Below are 13,539 nucleotides of genomic sequence, written 5' to 3' on the forward strand. Positions count from 1 at the left end.
CCAAAAAAACGGGTAAACGGATCTAGATACGGGTATTTTAGTTAGACCCATATCTAGATCCGTTTTATAGCATAGGATCCGGATCCGTCGAATCCAAAATTTTAAGATCCATATCCGTGAAAAACGTTTATGGATCAACTGATTTATTGCCATCCCTAGAGTTAGACGAGATTCAACATCGGTTCGATCAATCTGTCAAGCACCTCGAATTGTCTTGATACAACATGTGGATGATGACGTCCACATAGTTGAAGCAAAACAATGGCCCAACGAAGGTACAATATGGAATCTGATCATGCAAGAGGGGGGCAACCATTATGGAGTGTAGGGATGCTATGGTGTTGTTTGGTTGATATGGAAAATGAGTTCCCATGGGAAATTATATTTCATGGGAAGTAATTTCCCTTGTCCATTTCCTAGGAATTGACATTTGTTTGTTTGGTTGAAGATGTAGGAATTTAAATTTCCTAGGAATTGATTTCCTATGTTTTATTAGTTAGCTTGATTATTTTTTAATTAAGTGAACAAATTTGGAGAGAGAAGGAAAAAGAGATTAAATTATTAGTGCTAATAATGCAAGTAGGCCCCACAATAATATGAAAAATGTGACTTACCAAGGGGGGGCTTGGTAAGTGATTTCCCATGTTTCATGGGAATTCAAACTTCCCTTGGATTTTCTATTTCCCCCAATTTGATACTTTTGTGTCAACCAAACAACACATGCCATATCCATTTCCTAGGAAATAGAATTTCCCATATATTTTACCTCTAACCAAACAACACCTATGTTATACCCCTATCTTTAATTAGATCCTATGTTATACAAAAAAGAAATAAGTTAAATATTAATGAATTACATTCAAGAATATTACAATTTGTATAACAATAACTACAAGCACTACTTATTCTTCGGAGCATTTCATTCCTAACCAAAAAGAAAATTTTCAGCATGAACGAGATTCACAACAATCTTAAAAGTGAAGAAAATAAGCGGAATCGTGTTTTGGTATTGAATACCTTTTTTGTGTTAATTGTATTGCTGTGATTATTGTTACATTTATACACAAAGGCTAAGCAAAAATAAGGTAACAACTACCAAAAATATAGCCTAAATAAAATTAGAATAATCTTGATAAATATTTTGTTCCTTTAATTAAGGAACCGAATATGGCTATTTTCTACACTCCCCCTCAAGTTGGGCATTCGGTGCTCCAATGCCTAACTTGCGTAATGCCGTATCGAAAGCTTCAGTGTTGACTGCTTTTGTCAGGATATCAGCTAATTGATCCTTTGACCGTACAAACAGAAGTTTAATTATCTTATCTTCCAGTTTGCCTTTGATAAAGTGTCGGTCTATCTCAACATGCTTTGTTCTGTCATGTTGGATCGGGTTCTCTAAGATACTTATGGCTGCTTTGTTGTCACAAAAGAGTTTGCAGGCTATTTTCTGCGGAAAACCGATTTCATTCATAAGCTTCCGGATCCATAGGATTTCAGTTATTCCCTTTGCAATTCCCCTGAATTCTGCCTCTGCACTTGATAAAGCTACCACCTTTTGTTTTTTACTCCTCCATGTGACCAAATTACCACCTACTAGAGTAAAGTGTCCGGAGGTGGATTTTCTGCCATCACGATCTCCTGCCCAATTTGCATCTGTGTAAGCAATTAGATCAAGGTGATCATTCCTATCAAAGTAGATTCCTGTACTACTTGTACCCTTTAGGTATCTCAATATTCTCATAACTGCTGTCATGTGCTGAACTTGGGGAAGATGCATGAACCGGCTTACAACCCCTACTGCATAGGCTATGTTTGGTCTTGTGTGAGCCAGATAAATGAGTTTTCCTACAATCTTCTGATACTGCTCCTTATTAGCCAGTTTTGCTCCTTCAAGAATCTGAAGACCATGGTTTGCCACGATTAGAGTCTCAGCTGGTTTGCAACCCAGCATTCCTGTTTCTGCCAGAAGGTCAAGAATATACTTTCTTTGGTGAATAAAAATCCCTTGCTTTGATCTAAGGACCTCTATACCAAGAAAGTATTTCAGGGTGCCTAAATCTTTCATCTCAAATTCTTGAAACAACTTCCCTTTTAAATCAGCAATCTCTTCCTCATCATTTCCTGTAATAATCATATCATCCACATAGATGATCAAACAGGTGATTTTTGCTTTTACCCTCTTCAAAAATAGAGTATGATCAGAATTACTTTGGTTGTATCCAAACTTCTTCATAGCCTTTGTGAATCTTCCAAACCATGCCCTTGGAGACTATTTTAGACCATAGAGCGCCTACTTCAATTTACATCCTTCTCCATTTCCAAATTCCTGAGAGTATCCTGGAGTTTCCTCCATATACACTTCCTCCTCAATACTTCCGTGAAGAAAGGCATTTTTAACATCAAATTGATACAAAGGCCATTCTTTGTTTGCAACAATAGAGAACAAAACTCATATCGTATCAATCTTATCTACAGGAGAGAAGGTTTCTAAGTAGTCTATTCCATATGTCTGAGTGTATCCCTTGGCTACCAGTCGTGCCTTGTATCCGTCAATAGTTCCATATGCCCGATATTTAATGGAGAATACCCATCTACAACCCACCTTTTTCTTTCTTTTTGGTAAGACACATTTGTCCCATCTCTGGTTTTTCTGTAGAGCTCTATACTCCTCTTCCATAGCTTGTTTCCACTTTTCACTCTTAAGAGCTTCCTCCACAGTTTTAGGAATGTGTGTGGAGTATAGAGAGGCATTAAAGGCTACAGCTGTGCTGGACAAGTTTTCATTGTTGATTCTCTCTATAGGGTATTTAGACCGTTGGTCCTCATATTCTGGGTCGTATCTTTTAGGTGGCACACCTCTTGTACTTCTAGGAGGTAACTCATACCTGTTTTAAAAATTTTCACTGGGAATAGGGTCAATTTCAGGGACATCACTAAAAATAGGATAATTCTCAGAGTTTACCTCTGCTGATGAGGGATCATCAGATGGATGCTCATCTGACGAGACCGGTGTAGGCCGAAGAGGAGGTGACACTGGTGCTTCTGAGGCAACATCGGTGGTATTACCTACTTGTGTTGTAGGATCTGGGTCCATCACTTCCGGATATGTCAGCTAGCTAAGGTCATCACTCATATTCTCCCCCTGAGGACTAAGCTGGGTGTAGTAGTAAGAATGTTCAAAGAACTCACAATCTAAGGTAGTGTAGACTTTTCTTTGGACAGGGTCATAACAACGATATTCCTTTTGGTGTACCCCCATACCCAATAAAAACACACTTAATTGCTCTTGGTTCTAATTTAGTACGAGCCCGTTTGGGAAGATGAACATAAACAATGCACCCAAAGACTCGAGGAGGTAAGGAATGTGATGATGGAATGGTGACATGGGAGGATAGAGTATCAAGAGGTGTTTTGTAATCAAGTGGTTTTGTGGGTAGACGGTTAGTGAGATAGGTAGATGTAGCAATGACCTCTAGTAAAAAAATGAACAGGGACATGAGACTCTATCATAAGGGCTCTAGTGATTTCAAGAAGTGTTCGGTTTTTTCGTTTGGCTACCCCATTTTGTTGAGGAGTATCAGGACAGGTGGTTTGGTGAAGGAGACCATGATCAGCAATGAATTGTTTCATATCCAAGGTAATATATTCCCCCATTGTCGGACCTTAAAATTTGAGGATGAGCATTAAACTGAGTGCAAATCATGTGGTAGAATTTAACAAAGACATCAAACACTTCAGATTTATGTTTTAGAAAATATACCCAACTCATACGAGTACAATCATCCACAAACAGAACAAAGTAGGAATAATTATGAAAAGCAAATTCAGGCGCTAGGCCCCATACATCGGAATGAATTAGGACAAAAGGTGCAGTAGTATGAGTCAAACTAGGATAATATGAGTGTTTATGACTCTTAGCTAAAACACATGCTTCACAATTTAAGTCTACATCCATGTTCTTAAAAGAAGGAAATAAACGTTTAAGATAACCTACAGAGGGGTGGCCTAACCGACGATGCCACATCCGAAATTGATATTTCGGTGATCCATGAGAGCAAAGCGTTACCCTGTTGAGTCGCCTCATCCACATAGTATAAACCTCCTCGTTCAGTACCACAACCAATGATTTGTCCCGTCCGAGCATCCTGCACAATGCAACCAATAGATGTCATGAGAATAGTACAATTAAGTTCCCTAGTCAACTGACTAATAGATAAGAGTTTATGAGTAAGACTGGGAATTAAGAGACAATTTTTTAAAGAGATATCAGATGTAATATCTACAGTTCCGCCCTGGGTAATAGGAATATATTCCCCATTTGCGGTTTGGATTTAGGTACGATGGGTGGTATGAAAGGACACAATATCCGACAGATCGTAGGTCATTGTGTCAGTGGCTCCACAATAAAAAAATCCATGGATTGGTTTTATTGCAAACAAGGCCCAAGGGAGTTTGGTTATTTTTTGTGGTCTGTTTTTTGGAAGTGGGATTATTTTGGGTGGGAAAGCACATGTTTTCTGAATTAGGGATTTTTGTTCCTCCTTGTGTTTCGGCTGCCACATAAGAGATGGAAAGATCCTCTTTTTGGATCTTACCATATTCATCTCCCCTTTCCCATTTTACCTCCTCTGCCTTACCTAGCGAGTCACCATGAATTCCGGTGGCCCCTTTTTCGTTGTTCATACCTGCTGCCTTGTTCGAACAATGATCTATGGTGGGTGACTCCTCGCCGTCGTCGCCTGGGTTGTTATTGACAGCGAGGTTGGCCTTGCTGCCGGTCTGGGAAATCGTGGCCTTGGAGGCAGCCTTCCTTTGCTTCAGATCCTCCCACCAATCTGGGTAACCAATGATTTTAAAACACCCCTTTTTGGTGTGTTTCGTTCCCCCACAGTGGCTGCACTTCAGGTAAGTCTTGTCCTCTCGCCGGGATGAAGTGTCCAACCGGTGTTGAGCGAGGAGCCCACTACCGATTTCTGAGGGACCTTGTCCCAATGATGAGTCGCCGATCATTATACCGCGACGAGTAATTTCTCGTCTTATGGTTGCATATGAGGCATCAATGGTGGGTAAGGGGTCTAGATGTAGGATATCCCTCTTTTCTTTGTCCAAAGTATCACTAATTCCGGCCAGAAATTGGTAAAGCCTTTGTCGTTGAATGAATGTATTGAACAGGGTGATATCCTCTGCACACCTCATTGGATTTGGCATCCTTCTGTCTATTTCTTTCCAGAGGGTATTCAGTTTACTAAAATACACCTCTATTGTTTCTGTTCCTTGTTTCAATGTTGCTGCCTTACAGTTCTGATCGTAGATCTGCAATTCGTCCCTTCCGCTGCTAAGAAGGGTTTCAATTCCCTTCCATAAATCCCAGGTAGTTTTATAGTCCAGGAATTGATTTACTAAATCGCTATCTATATTCTCAATGATCCAGGATAGGACCATAGAGTCCCTCTGTGCCCATTGTTGATAGTCTGGATCATCTGGTGGAACGGGGTTGGCTATGATATGATTGAGCCTACCCCGACCACCAATAGCTATTTGCATCAGTTTGCACCATTTGGTGTAATTGGTGAAATTCAGTTTTTCGGCAACACGCACCACTTGTGATGTGCCGTTTTCTGGGTTGTTGGGTTGTTTGTTCATTTTCTGGAATAGCTGGAACATATGTTCCATCTGTTCCATGGATATTAATTGGTTGGTGGTCGCTGGCTGTTCAGTCATTGTAGGTAAGTGATGGTAGATGATGAGAATCGAAAAAAAGGTTTCGAATTCCCAAAAACGAACCTTACGCTCTGATACCATGAAGAAAATAAGCGGAATCGTGTTTTGGTATTGAATACCTTTTTTGTGTTAATTGTATTGCTGTGATTATTGTTATTTTTATACACAAAGGCTAAGCAAAAATAAGGTAACAACTACCAAAAATATAGCCTAAATAAAATCAGAATAATCTTGATAAATATTCTGTTCCTTTAATTAAGGAACCGAATATGGCTATTTTCTACAAAAAGGTCAATTGAATGATTACTTATTGATTATTGTAATAATCTAAACTGATTGAGCATATGGAATTGATTTCATCACCTTGTACCATAGTGGGCCGTTTAGTATGTTGGATAAGCATTGTAATGATAAGAAGTTCAGATGAGAATAAGAAATCGGTAAGTCAAGACGGATAATAATACTGTGAAAGTTGCAGTAAGACAAGGACTTAAGCAACAAAGCTCAAATTTCAAAAAGCCATGAATATGAATTTAAAAACAGATGTGCACACACTTTTAAATAAACATTAGATTAAGTCTTGTACCACGCATGCGACTTTTACAAATGTTAATTTAAAATCTACCAAAAAATAATCCTCATATTTTTAAGTAAAATTGAAAAAGTTTGAAACTTAATTTATACCAGAATTAAGCTTCGAATTCGGATTAGACCAAACGGTGGACTAGGTAGAACACCAAAAAATAGTAAAATATATAGAATAATATTTTATACAATAAAAATATGGAAAATATGTGAATATTTTTTTAGGAAGTGAATCACAATTATATGAATTGGTGAATATTTTTTTTAAAAAAGTGAATCACAATTATATAAATAAGTGAATTTTTTTTTTTAGGAAGTGAATAAAAAAAATATAAAGAAAAAAAGTTTTGGAGGAAAAAAAACAACATCAAGAAGTGACACGAGTCATTCTTTGGTGTCTATTTTAGTATTATGTTATTGATTGATTGATTTCTCAAGTTCAACTATGCCATCTATAACAATGGAACCACTTCATCATGCCAATGTAAGTAAGAAGAGTTATACAGGTCCGGAAAAACTCTACTATGACCAGTCACGGGTACAACATTGATCACATACAGCTTCTACACCATCCTATCCCAATTTTTGAGATCACAAATCAGTAGCAGGTAGAAGATTTCGACAACATACAACTTCCTTAACATCCCATTTGTGACTAATATCGATGTTTATGCTACTCTACTTATCATGACTGTATTCAAGCCATAACATAAGGTTAGCTTGTTGGTTCGCCGCTAAACTATATCGCTACTTATCATGGCTGTATTCAAGCCAATAACATGAGGTTAGCTGGTGGGTTTGTCGTTAAACTATCAGTGATAAAACAATATTTGTCTCTTAAAATTAAGTATCGTCTATAAAATAATTCGTAAGTGAAAATTTAAATTTGATAGTGATTGCACCAAATTTGTTTGTGAATATTAAGTATAGTCTATGAAATGACAAACTTTGTTAAAAAATAATGTCAGTGTAGTGAAAATTGTAGTATCAAATACTATAACTTCTTAAACCGTGAAAAATAGAGCAAAATTGACACAATCACAAACTTCATTCATGGGGAGATGGATTCAATAGCAACTTTGTCCTTAATTAAAAGACGACTTTTCATCCCACAAAAATCCTCACACTAAACCCAAGAGTTCTACTGATTTGGGAAAAGTGAATCAGATATTTTTTATTTTTTTTTTAGTTACACAACAATACAAATACTTTGTTAAGTATAACATTTTGGGGATACAAAGAAAGTGGGTCCACTATCATATTTTTTAAGAGAAAATATTGTGTGCTAGGGATAGGAGCCTTTGCACGGTGCTTGGGTAAGAATTACCCCTTGATTTGCACAACTAGAGGTTGGAACGACTCCCGTTCTACGATAACATAGGCCTTGTTTAGCGGAAGCTACTTGTAATGGTGTCAGTTAGTTTTACTCTAATCTAACTCGAGTGCGGAAACAACCCTTTGATTAAATCCATGTACAATTCAAGAGATTAATCCAAGTATAAATCTGCTTTAAAGATCATACCTTTGAAGCGTGCTTGTTAGTATGAACGGGGCCTAAGAACCACCAATGCAATTCCTCTACTGAATAGTCCACCTGCACGATCAAACCCACTTTGAGTGTGTCAATTTAGAATACCAGACAATTCTCTCAAGGTTGTGTAATTAGATCTTTGGTTTTACTTTTAGGAGGCAGTATTAATTATGTAATATAATTGTTATATTCATCTAAAGAACATGTTGTATTTTTAATAAATAATCACCCCTTCAAAGTAAACCTAGTAAAGTTAGGAAAATCGTCCACAAGGATCAACTTGCCTTCCAAGTCTCACGCATGACTGCCAGCATACAAGCCCACAATTAGGTGCATCTAAATAGCTCAACCACGGGGCAAGGCCTCGCATATAGCACCCCTAGACAAGCATGGGCCAGCGGGCTCCTGGGTCTTGTGCTCTACCTTGGGCGTTGTTACTGGGCTTGTGATGAGTGTAATTTATGGCACTCATAAAGTAGTTGTCTTCTTTGTTTTATGCTCGTATTTAGCTTCTTTTGTGGTGTTTTTAGGTAATAATGCTTGCTTTACGTGCTTTGTGTTAGTTTAGAGAAATGCATATTTTAAATGGTTTTATTTTCCTTATTACGCATTTCTTGGCTATTCTCTCGCATCTCTGTTTGTTTGGCTTGTTTTGTAGGTGTGTCGAGTTTCTCGGGATTCAAATTCGAGGAGGAAGTTCGACAATAGCTATGGAAGTTAATAAAATCAAGTTCGAGAAGCTAGAGCACAAGTGAGCCAAGTTAGAAGACAAAGCAAAGCACCCAGGGCAAGTGCCTAGGGCAAGATTTGCAAACTTGCCCTAGTTCCAAGGAGTCGAGTTCCTATTTTGGGCAAGTGCTAGCCCAGCGCCCGCGGCCAAAAAGCTTGCCCGAGTCCCCAACTCTGCCCCAACACACCTGAGTGTGCCACACTTATTTTGAAGCAATTGAAATGCACCGCTCCACGGTACCTGCACCGACGCAACGACAGTTGTAACGTTTATAGGCACTGCAACTGTAACACCCTAGAAATTTCCTCCTTTTCAAAATACCTGTTTTGCCCTTTAAAATACGAAATAGGATATAACTAAGACATTATCGCCACTGTGATAATGGCTAAGACATTTATCAAGGACACACAGCAAAAGACTCTTTTCAAAACAATTCAAAATAAAACAAAGTCCAACCGTCAAACCAAACGAAAGTAAAGTTAAACCAAAATCAAACAAAGTAAAACCTTTAACTTAAACTTAGAGTCATTGTAAGCCCTTCCAAAACCCGAACCCTTATTCAAAACCAATATGTTAGTCTCCACAAGCAAATAAATAATATTCAAAACAAGTAAAGCAAGTCATATTCTTATAAAGACTAAACAAGATTCGCTCTTCACTCATTTCCCCAACATGGATATGCTGCATCACCTAAAAAGCTTCTCTTTATTCTATCCCCACTACTCGCCATACAATACCACATAATAGGGAATAAAGATCGCCTAAACAATCAATATAGATCGCCTCTAAGGCGCTCTTCTGAGGGGGTGCCTTATAAAGTTTATAAAACGCCTCTAGAAGGCGTTCTATATCTAACACAATACACATCGCCCATCCAAGATAGGCGCTTCTTATTTTACATAAAAGGTAAATAAAAAACAAGGAAAAGAGAGTTGTCAATCTTAGTACAGACGCTCTATAGATTTATAAAAACCAAATGCCTATCATAGATAGGCGTTCTTTATTCCTCACCTTTTTAATTAAAAAAAAATTAATAATAATAATAATAATAATAATAATAATAATTCACGTTATAAATAAAAAAACCATAACAATAAATTTTATTTTTCAAAAAAATTAAAATACAAGTATATGAATGATAATAACTAAATTCTTTAAGGAAAAAAAATTACAATACAAGTTTTCTAACACAACTAATTAATTTTCAATGTGCTAACAACGACTTTAGAAGTGCATCGACTTGAATTGCCATCGAAAGTCGAAACCTCTGCACCAACCACACCACTAGCAGCGCTTCCACCAATCTCAACCACCGCATAGCCTCCACCAACCTCTAAAGAAGTCGCACCAAACACCTGCAAATGAAAAGATGAAAAATCAGAAATTAATCCAAATTATAACATATAAATCAATTGATAAAAGATAAAAATCAGAAATTATTACATGAAAATCAATTGATAAGAGATGAAGATTAGAATTATGCATGAAAATTAGAAATCATAAAACATGAATATCAATTGACAAAAGATGAAAATCAGAAATTATAACACAAAACCAAACACCAAAAGATCTAAAATAATTGAGAAGTAAAACGAATTTTAAATTGAAAATCAAAATTTTGAATTAGAATTAAATCATGTACTATAGATCGATTAAAAAAAAAAACATAAAACTCATATAAATCACTTTAAAACAACCAAAAAACGGAATTAAACATTGAAATTCGAACACAAATGAGATTACACTTCATATACCTTTATGCATCTTTAGACTTTATAATCCGTTTCATAGCAGCAACACCTCATTACAACGCATCCAAATTAAACGACGACGGCTTATCCGGCTCGATCTACGGCGGCGTTGCAGTGAAGCATTACCAGTTCATTGAAACTGATTTGAATGAAATCCATTGAATTCATTTTCCGGCTCCAAACCCTCCACATTTCTTCGATCTGCAATTCTCAAATCTAGATTGAATGCAATCGAATTTAATTTTTGAAACTTTGAGGGAAATGATACAAATGACCATGCGTTGATCTTGATTTAAAACCGAAAAATAGATTTACTTGCCTAATTATGATTTTTATTTTTAGTTTGAGAAGATGAGATGAGAGGAGAGGAGAGAAAGAGGAATGGAGATGAGAAGAGAAAGTGGAGAGAGAAAAAAGAGGGGAAGGGAGAGCGGCGTGCGGGTTGAGGGGTAGGTTTTTATTACATAGGGTAAGATTTTTATTTTTTATAATTATACTAAAATCTTATAGACCGGTTATCTAAGTCAGGCGATCTATATCCATAGTCATATTTTTTGATATAAATTATATAGAACGGTTAACATGATAGGCGCTCTATAGGTCTTAATTACAAAGCGCTCATCTTACATAGGCATTCTATAGAATGCTAGAGATCACCCATCTAACTTGACAGCTCTATATTATGTGTTATGTATTCTCTATTTTGTGGCAGTGATAAGAAATGAGCAGTCATAGGGCCAAGATAAAGACAAGGCCAAGCAAACACAACAATCAACAATGATGAGTACATAAGCGTAAACGAAACACTAACATGCATTCACCCTAGCAACATATAACTTACCTTTAGCTCTGAGTTCAACACACAACTATTAACACAAATCACAAGACAACTAATAATTTATTTAAATTGATTACGCATCGAACGAGTTTCCCCCAAACCTGCCCCATTAAAGGGGTATTAACACGGGAGCTAATCTACTAGTATAAAATGAACCACTCGAAGGTGGCGGAATTCCTGCGTATAATAAAAAAAGGAAAGTACAACGTCTTTGTAGGCGTCACTCGAAGCACGCCTACTTAAGCATGTGTGAATATGCTTGGCAATCATAGGAAGTGGGAATTGACATAATACGATTAAGGACAAAGCAAAGTAGGGAGCCGCCAACAAGATTTTAAGGAACTTGTAAACCGTTCACGAATTATTTAAGGCAACCATGATTAAGGGACAACGATAGGCAACAACGATTAACCCATGAAGGTTACACCCCATTCATAATCCATGAGATTACTACCTGTACTCCGTATGGTTCGGAACCCGAAAGAAGGATCGGGGATGATGGTACGAAGTGAGTCATGGAGTCACATTCACCTGTATTGGCCTCTACTCGATTCTTATTGTGAAAAGTATTCCTGTGATTTCAAAGGCACACAATACAAAAGTTCAATTTGCTCCAAACTAATATTAGGCTAAATTGGTTGAATGTTAATTCAACATATAATTCTAAATATCGTGATCACTTCAATTAACAACAAGATTAAAAAGGAACCTAAACCGGTCGTCCAAATTATCTTATTAAAAATAAATTACATATTCCCTTTAACATGCAATATGGTGATCAATCGATAACAATAGAATAACAAAAACATTGGAAGCAATTTAACCATAAATCTAACAATTAATATATGACAAACATAATAAAAATCGTTAGAAATATAACAGGAACAGAAGGAACATGATTCCTTACTTTGATTGTGTTTGCTTGCAACTATAAAATAATAAACATGTTAGTAACTTCAAGGAAAATAAATAATACAATGGAAATTAATTCAAATGAAAGTAAAGTTGATTTGAGGCCAAACCCTCAAACATTTCTACCTTTCACGCCTTGGTTTAAGAGAATAGATTTTCGGGAAAAGTACGGACTTCGGGTAGTGCTTAAGGGATGAATTGTGAGAATAGGGAAGACAAGTATTTAGGCTAGATAATAAGAGAGAAAGAGAGAATTATTTGGTGCCCCGAAACTGTGAAATCAACCTCGTATCTATAGAAGAAATGTGAGGGGTGACGTTCGGAACCCTAGAAATGAGGCGCGACAACAAAATAAATCACCGTGGCACAACATTTATGCCGTGGCATGGTACAATCTGCCATGTGACGACATTTCTGCCGTAGCTCTGCAGTAATCTTATCATTTTGAAAGTCAAAACCGCGTAAAAAGATAAAACCGGATCAAAGTAATTGCCGTGGCACGAAAAAACTGTCGTGGCGCGGAAATTGTATTTCTGGAAAATTATTTTAAATTCATTTTTATCTTATTTTCTTTATAGGCACATGACAATTAGGCGTTGTTTCAGCTATTGCGGACTCATTTTAGGTTTAGGGTTTTATAATATTTTTTAATTGGGCTCAATTAATAAATAAATGAAATGGATTAAAATGGTTTGGGCTGAAATGAAAATTGGTCAACACTTGACTAAATACTTGGAATGAAAATGTGGACTGATTTGTAAACTGTGTATGATTGAAAAAGGATTTTAAGCACTCTCGAGATTAAATACTCAACCCGACCAATAATGGCGGTGAAAGGTTGTTCATCATCGGGTTTGGTTTTGGGGAGACATTTTTAGATGTCTACAGAAGCCCCCACTTTGATTGAGTTTGTAGAAAAGTAAGTTTCGAAAACAATAGTCAAAGTAGTCGATTGGGACGGAGAATGATTTTAGACATTCTGCGATCCTAAATCACTCTATATATGTCGATACCTGTAGAAAAGTGTTAGTTCCACAGATAAAAGAGTAAAGTGATCAAATTGCGTCGGTACCAAATATGTTTGGTAGTTTTCTGCGCCTCGAAAAATCTACCGGTTGCGAATGATAGGCTTCCGCGCCTCAGGTATCCTATCATGAACCACTACGCCTCAAGCGATTCACTGAATAAACGGTGACAAGCTTCTGCGCCTCGGGAAACATGCCGTAGACTCTTGTGCCTCGAGTAGTCAACTAAATGATGATCTTCCGCGCCTCGGGAGGAATGATGAATGATAGTATTTCGCGCCTCAGGAATCCTATCGTGAACTCCTACGCCTCGAGTAGCTCACAAGTGAAATTTCGTGCCTTGGGAATTACACTAAAAAAAAGGGTTTCCGCGCCTTGGGACACAATTACAGACTTCTGCACCTCGAGAAGTATGCAACGATTGACCATTTTCCACGCCTCAGGAA

At 37.1% G+C, this 13,539-nt stretch overlaps 1 long non-coding RNA gene across 1 annotated transcript; it reads right to left on the bottom strand.

Annotated features, from left to right (window-relative positions):
- Window positions 1-9,699: 9,699 nt before the first annotated feature.
- Window positions 9,700-10,875, bottom strand: LOC110739601. The gene is made up of 2 exons (XR_002514856.1): window positions 10,322-10,875; window positions 9,700-9,922 (listed from the first exon to the last, which is right to left on the bottom strand). It is a non-coding gene; the product is annotated as an uncharacterized LOC110739601 (long non-coding RNA).
- Between the last annotated feature and the right edge of the window lie 2,664 nt (window positions 10,876-13,539).

This window comes from Chenopodium quinoa, unplaced genomic scaffold, assembly GCF_001683475.1.
Source record: "Chenopodium quinoa cultivar QQ74 unplaced genomic scaffold, ASM168347v1, whole genome shotgun sequence".
Classification (NCBI taxonomy): domain Eukaryota; kingdom Viridiplantae; phylum Streptophyta; class Magnoliopsida; order Caryophyllales; family Amaranthaceae; genus Chenopodium; species Chenopodium quinoa.